We start from the raw sequence: 9,526 nt of genomic DNA on the forward strand, positions 1-9,526 counted from the left end.
GGGTAGATCCATAGATCAATGGAACAGAACTGAGAATCTAGAAATAAACCCATACATCCATAGTCAATTGATTTTAACAGGGGTGCCAAGACTATTCCATGGGGAAAGAATTGTCTTTTCGATGAATTGTGCTGGGACAACTGGATATCACACATTAAAGAATTAACTTGGACTTCTAACTTACACCACATACAAAAATTCAAATCAAACGGGATCATTAAAGACCTAAACATGAGGTAAAATTATAAAATTCTTGGAACAGAGGCATAATCTTCATGACTTTGGATGAAGCAACATTTTCTTAGATTCTTAGCTATCAAACCAAAAGCACAAGCAACAACAAAAACAAAAGATAAATTTGGACTTTATCAACATTTAAAACTTTTTTTTGCATCAAAGGGCAGTGTCAAAATGAGAACAGTTCCACAGAATGGGAGAAAATTTGCAAATCATGTATATGATAAGGGTCTAATATCCAGAATATATGAAAAACTTTTACAATTCAAAAAGAAGACAAATGACCCAGATTAAAAAGGAACAAATGATTTGAACAGACATTTTTCCAAAGATGATATACAAATGGGTAATAAACACAAGCAAAGATTCTCAACATCATTAGTCGTTAGAGAAACAAATATTAAAACTACAATGAGATATCACTTCATACCTACCAGGATGGCAGTTATGAAAAAAAAGGAGTAAACCAGAAAATACCAAGTGCTGGCAAATATATGATGAAATCTGAACCCTCATGCATTTCTGGTAGGACTATAAGATAATGCAGGCACTTTGGAAAACAGTTTGGCAGTTCCTCAAAAAGTTAAACATAAATTTATCATATAGCCTGCTGCTGCTGCTGCTGCTAAGTCGCTTCAGTCGTGTCCGACTCTGTGTGACCCCATAGATGGCAGCCCACCAGGCTCCCCCGTCCCTGGGATTCTCCAGGCAAGAACACTGGAGTGGGTTGCCATTTCCTTCTCCAATGCATGAAAGTGAAAAGTGAAAGTGAAGTCGCTCAGTTGTGTCCGACTCTTAGCGACCCCTGGACCGCAGCCCACCAGGCTCCTCTGTCCATGGGATTTTCCAGGCAGGAGTCCTGGAGTGGGGTGCCGTTGCCTTCTCCATATCACATGGCCTAGCAGATCCTCTAGGTATGTATCTGGAGAATTGAAAACATGTCCAAACAGAACTGTGCAGTGATGGCCACAGCGGCATTGTCCCCAAGAGCCCCAAAGTGGGAACAAGCTGTCTACCCTTCTGTTGGACTTGCTTGTCTATTCACTAATGGGCAGAAGTCTATCAACGGGTGAATAGATAAGCAAAATGTAGTAATATCTATATAATGGAATATTATTTAGTCATAAAAGAAATGAAGTATTGATACATGTTACAACATGTATAAACTTTGAAAGCATTTTGCTAAGTGAAAGAAGCCAGACACAAAAGGACACACATATGACTCCACTTACATAAAATGTACTGAATGGGCAAATTAATAGGAACAGAAAGTAGATTCTGGGGTAGAGAAAGAGGGAATTAGAAGTGATTGCTAATAAATACAGTGTTTCCTTTGGGTTGATGGGAATATTCTGAAATTAGATGGTGATAGCTGCACAACATTGAGAGTATACAAAAATCTGTTGAATTGTTACTTTGAAATGATGAATTTTATGTTTTGTGAGTTATATCACAATAAAAGTTACAAAAAGAAGAAAACCTAAAATGAGTATGCATTCACACTGAAATACATAAATAATTTAAAATAATAAATGAGAATAAAAAGAAAAAAAATCCTTATAGAAGAATTCCAAAGAATTTATTTAGATACCCTTTCAGCAGGTAAAAACACTCCACTTGTCCTGTCAGCATTTTTAAGTGCGGGCTGTAATTAGTGACTTGCTTCCAATAACAGAATATGGAAAGGGGTAAATAATGACTTCACTGTGAAGAAACATAGCAGATGCTGCCTTACCCAAGTGATCAAGGTTCGCGTCATTAGTGATGTCACATGGACATCGTGTAAGCTCTGATACGCAAAGGGAAGTACATTTCACCTCTGTGGTATTCTTTCAAAAAACCCATTACTCCGTGCTAATCAAGAGAAAAACACCAGACAAACGCAAATTTGAAGGATGTTCTACAAAATACGTGACCAGTACTCCTCAAAACTGTTAAGGACATGAAAAGCAAGGCAAGACTGAGAGCCTGTCATGGACAGAGGCGACTAAGGAGCTGGGAAAACGCTTCTGGTTTTTAACATTTTCACACATACACACGATACTATGTTAACAGAGGAATCTGGGCGCGTGATATAAACTCTGTACCACTTTGCAGCTTTTCTGTAAACCTAAAATTATTTGAGAATTAAGTTTATTTAAAAAATAAGTGAAAGACTGGGAGACAATAGTTGCCAATGTATAACAAACACAGGTAGTTAGCATCAGTTGGCTCAGTGGATCCAGGATATTGTGATAGACCCCCTCTCTTGAGAGTATTTATTCCTAATGACTTCCTGTGGACAGGACTCAAATTGGCTCAAATACTGTTACAGATCCCTTGATCTCCCACCCCATTCCAGCTCCATTTATCTTTTCATTCATGCATACAGTTTATTCAGCAAAATTTATTGAACATATTCCATGTGGCAAAAACTCTTCTAGACACTAAGGATAAGTCTACGAACAAAACACTCTGCTCTGATGGAGCTTACAGGGAATGAACCAGCGTTGGTCTAAACCATAGTCATACTCTCTTTGGCCGTGATTGGTTTAGTGGCCACATTTTGACCAATATGATGTAAGGGGAGGTAACGTGAAGAGATAATGTTTAATAGCAATTTAAATAATTCTGAGAATGCATAATTTTAGGGTAATATTCAAACCCAAAGAAAGGTGAAAATTACAGGTTTGTAAGAAAGGGACAGGCTTCTCGGGTGGCTCAGCGGTAAAGAATCCACCTGCCAGTGCAGGAGATGCTGGAGACACGGGTTGGATTCCTGGGTCAGGCAAGTCCCCTGGAGGAGGAAATGGCAACCCACTCTAGTATTCTTGCCAGGATAGTCCCATGGACAGAGGAGCCTGGAGGGCTACATTCCATGAGGTCACAAAGCGTCAGACGTGATTGAGCGTGCACGCACATATGAAAGGGACAGATTTGACCTGAACAGGCCTTTATCTCTTTATTTGTTTCTTCCTCCATCCTGGAAGGTGGCCATGATGTCTGCAGGTGACACAGCTGCTCTGTGCCTATGAAGTGGTGAGCATACTGAGGAGACGGAACAGGAAGACAGAAAGTGCCTAGGTCTCTGCTGCTCAGCTGCTCTAGCCTTGTACTGCTTTTGTGCTAAGCCTCCAGGATTCTTCTTAGTCAAAAGAAAACCTGGAAGCCAAGTGAAGAACAAAAAAAATCCCTACCTTATTCTTTACCAGACTCATTGTCCATTTTCCATTACTTGTAGCTGAATATACTTTGAATTGAAAACAATACTATAAATGACTAATGAGATGGGAAAAGATGATTCAGCCTAACAGAAATTGGCAACTGCAAATTAATAAACCATTTCTTCTCACTCCAGTGTGAGTTTCACTGATGATGTTGGGAAATTGACAGTCTCTTACATTGCTGGTAAGAAAGTAAATTAGTACAGCCTTTTTGAAAGACAGTTGGCATCATCTAACCAAACATAAAATATATGTGTGCTAAGTTGCTCCAGTCATGTCCGACTCTTTTCAATCCCATTGACTGTAGCTTGCCAGGCTCCTCTGTCCATGGGATTCTCTAGGCCAGAATACTGGAGTGGGTTGCCATGCCCTTCTCCAGGGGATCTTCTTGACCCAGAGATCAAACCCAAGTCTCTTGTGTAGCCTGCCTTGGCTGGCAGGTTCTTCACCAATAGTGCCATCTGGGAGTCCATATAATGTGTACCCTTTACCTAATAACATCACTCCTAGGGATTACTAGCAATCTTAAAGAGGTGTTTGTATAAATGCAAAGTGATATCAAATGTGCTTGCTTCTGCAGTTTTGGTTATAACAAGTAAGTAAAAGCAAGTTAAATATCAATAAAGAGCAAGGAGATGGCTAAATTAAGGAGTAGTCCCGGCATGGAGTACTATGCGGCCACGAAAAGGGTCAGGATCATTACGTAGACTGCAAATTTATCTGTAAACACATTTCAACATTTTGCCATGTTCCTTTCAGATTTTTAAAAAGGAAATTAGACTTTATAAAGTAGCAAAACCCCGTGTGCCCCAGGGGACCTTATTTTGTTCTCCTACCACAGAAGGAACTTACTGTTTATCAGTCTCCCTCATGTTTTCCGAGTGACAGGCACTGTCATTCTTCAGCTTGCTTTTCGACTCAACAACTTTTAAAAGATTTATTCATATTGACGTATGTAACTATCGTTCATTCCAGCTGCTGTGATATATTCTATTAGATGGATATATCACAATTTTTCTACTCCCTGCTTGGTGGACCTTTAGGTAATTTCTAGTTTTTCATCATCACAAGCAGTGCTAGAATGAACAGTCTTATGTCTCCTCGTGCCCACAGGACTGATTTCCCAAAGGAATATTCTCAGAAGTAACATTGCTGGGTCTTGGTCTTTCTCATATGTGCGTCTTTCTCAGATACAGGCCCACAATGCATGGCTCAACGCCCTTATGGTCAGATACCTTTCAGGATAAGAATGTTTTGGATTTTAGAAAGGTAATATAGTATACACGCCATACATAACACTTTCAGTAGGGTTTGGGAAAGTATTCTGTAATCAAATGTATTACTTATTCTGTGGTGAAAAATATAAATATTCACATTAAGTGAGACAAATAAAGATGACACGTAGCTTCACAGCAGGTCAGGGGTTGCCACCAGATGAGTTGGGAAAGAGTGCTCAGCCTTCAGAGCCCTTTGGATCTCTGAGCTGTGGGTGAGGGGCTTGGATCTGCACCAGCAAACTACTTTCTAAAGCAGTTGTATTAGTTTATCTTCCTACAAATGTTTCTCCCTATCCTTACCAATGTTAGGTAATATCAGACTTCAGGAGTTTTGCTAATTTTATAGGGGTTTATATATTACTTCTGTAATTAAAAGCCAAAGAAAATATAGGACATGGAAGGAGAGATCTCATTTATAGCAATGATGGTGACATAAAACATCTGTGTTTGTATCGAATAAGAAAGGCAAAGAATCTAAATGAAGAAAATATTAAAAACTGTCAGAGGAATATACATGTGGTGAGTAAATAAACATTTTTCATCAATGCATAGACAGGCTTTATGTTATAAAGGTGTCATTTACCTGTAAATTATTTTATAATTCAGTGCAATTGCAGTCAAAATGACAATATACCTTTAAACATTTTTTTTTTAAAGATTAATACTACTCTGGGAGATACAGCATTTTAAAGCAATTATACCTCAATTTTACAAAAAAAAACCTACTTGGGAAGAATGAGTATCCAAATATTGAAGACCATTTTGGGAAAAGAAAACCGCGATGTAGGTTGCATGCACACACGCATGCTCAGTAGCTTCAGTCCATGTCCAGCTCTGTGTGACCCCCTGGACTGTGGCCCGCCAGGCTCTTCTGTCTATGGAATTCTCCAGGCAAGAATACTGGAGTGGGTTGCCATTTCCTACTCCACAATGTAGGTTGCTGCTGCTGCTGCTGCTAAGTCGCTTCAGTCGCGTCCGACTCTGCAACCCCATAGACGACAGCCCACCAGGCTCCGCCGTCCTAGGATTCTCCAGGCAAGAACACTGGAGTGGGTCGATGTAGGTTACTAGATATTAAAAGAAATTACAAAGACAATGGTAGCTAAAACAATATGGTAATGGCTCAGAAACAGAATGATCATGGAACAGTATAGAAAGTCCAGAAATAGACCCAAGAACAAATGGGAATTTTACATATGATAAAAATAACATTTAAAAAGAAATCAGTGATGTTGGGGGACAACTGGTGAGCCATTTGGAAAAAAAGAAATAACTGGATCTCTGCCACATTCTTCACCTCTAAGTAAAATTCAAGCTGATAAATGGTTGCTATATTAAACACAAATATCAGAAGAAAACATGGGTCAATGTTTTTACAGTTTTGAAGAGGGGAAAATCTAAGTATGATGTGAAATCTAAACATCATAAATGAAAATTCTGATAAATTAATATTCCAAAAATGAAAAAACTTTCTATATGACGAAAAAGCACCATGCAGTGAATATTGTGGCCTGTCTCCCCAATATTCCTTCCACTTCTTCCCCATTGCACAGATGTCTTGCAGTTTGCTTCATGGTGAGTATTAATACCTCTTTACTATAAATTCTAGGGGTAAGAAATTATTGGTTTAATCTACCAAGGTAACCTTGTTGCCTTTGTCACCGTGATTGGTACAAGTCACTCTGGTCTAAGCAGTGAACTCATGAATTGGTCCTGATCAAAAAGAATGACGTGTAATTAAACGTAGGTCTTCAAGTAGGGGAGGCATAGGGGACAGAAGGTTCCTCACTCATCTCGGAGGGCCAGGGGAAGTCAGTTTCTACACAGTGTGGTGTGGAGACATGAAACCTGGAAAAATGACAGTCAGCCACCAGAAGGATAGTGAAATTTAGGATGGCCTTGCTACTTGAAAAGGAGAGAAGGAAAGAACCTTGGTGTTTTTCAGTCATTGAAGCAAAACAACCTTGAAGTAACTTTGGACCTTCAGTCAACAGATCTCCTTTTATGAGCTGTTTTTTTTTTTCACTTGTAGAGTGAAGAGTTCTAAAAGATATGGACCATGAACAAACTCAAAAGCTGGGGAAAATATTTGCTATGCATAAGACAAATAATTGAAATCCCATATAGACAAAGAGTTACAAATCATACGAACAAGGAAACAACCTATTTTTTTAAAGGCACAATAAATGGATGGCTACTTCATACAAGAGGAAATGCAATGAGCAATAAACAATATAAGTGATGCTTAGGCTCACTATAAGGAAGTATAAATAAAAGGAAATGATTTTTTACTTTTGTAAAAAATGAATGAATATTGAAATTCCTTAGGGCTGAGAATACACACAAACTCATAGTATTGGAGACAGTATAAGTTGGTGATTTGCTAGAAAGACACACTTTTTATTAATATTAATGGTATTTATAGCCTTTAACCAATCAATTTCACTCCTGAAACTGTATGCTGCAGAAATACCTAAACAAGGCAAAGATGTATACAGATGTCTTGATATACTGTGAAACGCCTGTGAAATACTGGAAACATCCCAAATATCCATCAATTGGGAATTGATTACATAAACTCAAGGTATATCCGTGCAATAGAAATAATTATGAGCTTCACAAAGGATGAAGATATCCTGTATGTTACCACAAAAATGTTTAAGATACACTGTGCAGAAAAAAAAACAACCTGCAGTTTAATACACCATAATTTTTTGTGTGAAAAAAGTCAGTATGTATGTAGTAAAATGATCTGAAAGAACATCACCATCCTGTGAGCAATGGCTCAGTGTGGGGACGGCCTTCGGGCCCAGTGGGGAAAACCTCCTACTGTCGGATCTCTGTGTGCACGTGTGCACAGGCGGGTATGAATACGTTCACCATCACCACCAGGACCACATCCCGCCCATCAGGAATTAAAATGCTACTTTGATTTCTCACCTTACTCAATCTGTTTTCAACCTGTTCCTTATTCCGTGGCGTACCAAGAGTGGAATGGAACATATCTGCAGAGAATTTTACACGGTAATAAACCTGGCTAAACGTTGGTTTGCTTTTTATTATCACCATATGCTTTCTCAAGAATGTCAGTGACAGAGAATTTCTCTTAGCAAGGGGTGCTGCCCTCACAGTCCCCTCTTGGTAGCAAATCACTAAGTGTGACCTGATGTGGCCACAATAGCCCATATGCCATCTGCTGGGTGAGGTGCTGCGGGGGCCTCAGACAGGCCTGTGATGTCTTTCCCGCCTTCGAAGAGCAGAGGCATCAGCCAAGGACACCGACACCGGAAACCACCTGTCTCTGTGGGGTTCAACTTGCTGCCTGCAAGACCTGCCTCCACCACGGCAGTCTCTCTGCCAGCTGGCCTTCATGGGTCTTACCCTCACCTCCAACCTGGATGTCCTCAAGCTGCCCTGCACTTGAACCTTACTGTTTCTCCTCATCCTGGAAAAAAGAGAGACTCTGATCCTTTGGTCTTGCTTTCTCCTGTGCCCAGCTTTACTTCCCAGATCACTACGTAACCCTCCACTTTGCTCCTGAGTGGTACCTGAAAATGTCTTTCCTAAACCCTTGGAAACATATCTGGGGGTTGGGAGGAGTGAAATGGTAGCTCAGAGCTGGTTCTCTGAAAAGCTGGACAGTCTGAGGGCCCCTTTCCTGTGCCCAGGGAAGTGGTGTTTCCCCGGCAGGCTTCTCCGGAAAAGAGGATCACGGCAGAGGGCAGGGCGTTACTCCATCAGCTTTAAAAATAAGCACTCTATGGAACAGAAAGAAAGAAAAGCCATCCACCCAGCTTAACCTGAGCCTTGTAACAGAGAGGGGAGTGTGTGGGGAGAACAAGAGGGAGATGCAATTAATTACCCTTAGAAGCAAAGGTAAAAGTTGAAGATTACGAGACCCATTTACAGGAGGGAATAGACCCATCATTGAGCCTAGAGAATGGAAGGATTGTTTAGGGCCAGAAAAGCGTCTCAATGTTCAGATTTCATTCCTTTTCTGGAGCTTTGGAGAGAGGAAGGTCACAGCTTGGGCTTGGAAGGTACACTTAGCAGTGGGTTCAGACTGGAAGGGGGGCTGTTGTCTTGGGTTGGGTTCTGGGCCCACAGACTGCCCCCTCCCTGAGGGAATAGGAGCTGGTATCCTCCCCAGGAGCTGATGTGGGCTGGCTAGTGCAGGGGTACCCCCTGTGTGGGGGGGCAGGGGGGCTCCATTAGCATCACAACAGCTGATGTCACAGACCCCACAGAGGAGCCGGGGGCCCCAAAGGCAGGGTAACCCTAACCCTAGCAGTGATTGAAACAGATAGAGGGGTGGTGCTCCAGCACAATGCCTGGCCTCCACCACTCCCCTCCGCCTCCCCGCACTTCCTCGAGAGCCTTTGTCTTCTGGTCTCTTGGGCCTGGAGGCTCTCTCATTCCCGGCAAACAGTGTCCATTAAATCAAAGCTGAGGCCTCCGGGGTAAAGGGTTGGCAACGCTTTCTCCTCCCTCCCCTTATCTCCCACTGGCTATTCCCCATCCTCATCTGCCTGCTGAGCAGATCAGACAAGGGGCAAGCTAGAGACAGCTTCCCATCTGTCCCTGGTTTGGTGTGGTTTCCCGCAGTGCATACGTACCACAAGGGTTGCTGGGCCTTCTCTGGACAAGGCCGTGGGTGAGACTCAGAAGCTGCGGGAAACCGTCTGGGTTCAGTGCAGCTTCCACAGCCCAGGCCTCTAGACTGGACCTTCTTGCTTGCGATTCCCTCAACCAGCTGGGAGTCTCTCTTCTCAGAAGTACAAGTCTTCGCGTGCCCATGGGTACCCTAAA

This window comes from Capricornis sumatraensis, chromosome 1 (genome assembly GCF_032405125.1).
Source record: "Capricornis sumatraensis isolate serow.1 chromosome 1, serow.2, whole genome shotgun sequence".
Lineage (NCBI taxonomy): Eukaryota > Metazoa > Chordata > Mammalia > Artiodactyla > Bovidae > Capricornis > Capricornis sumatraensis.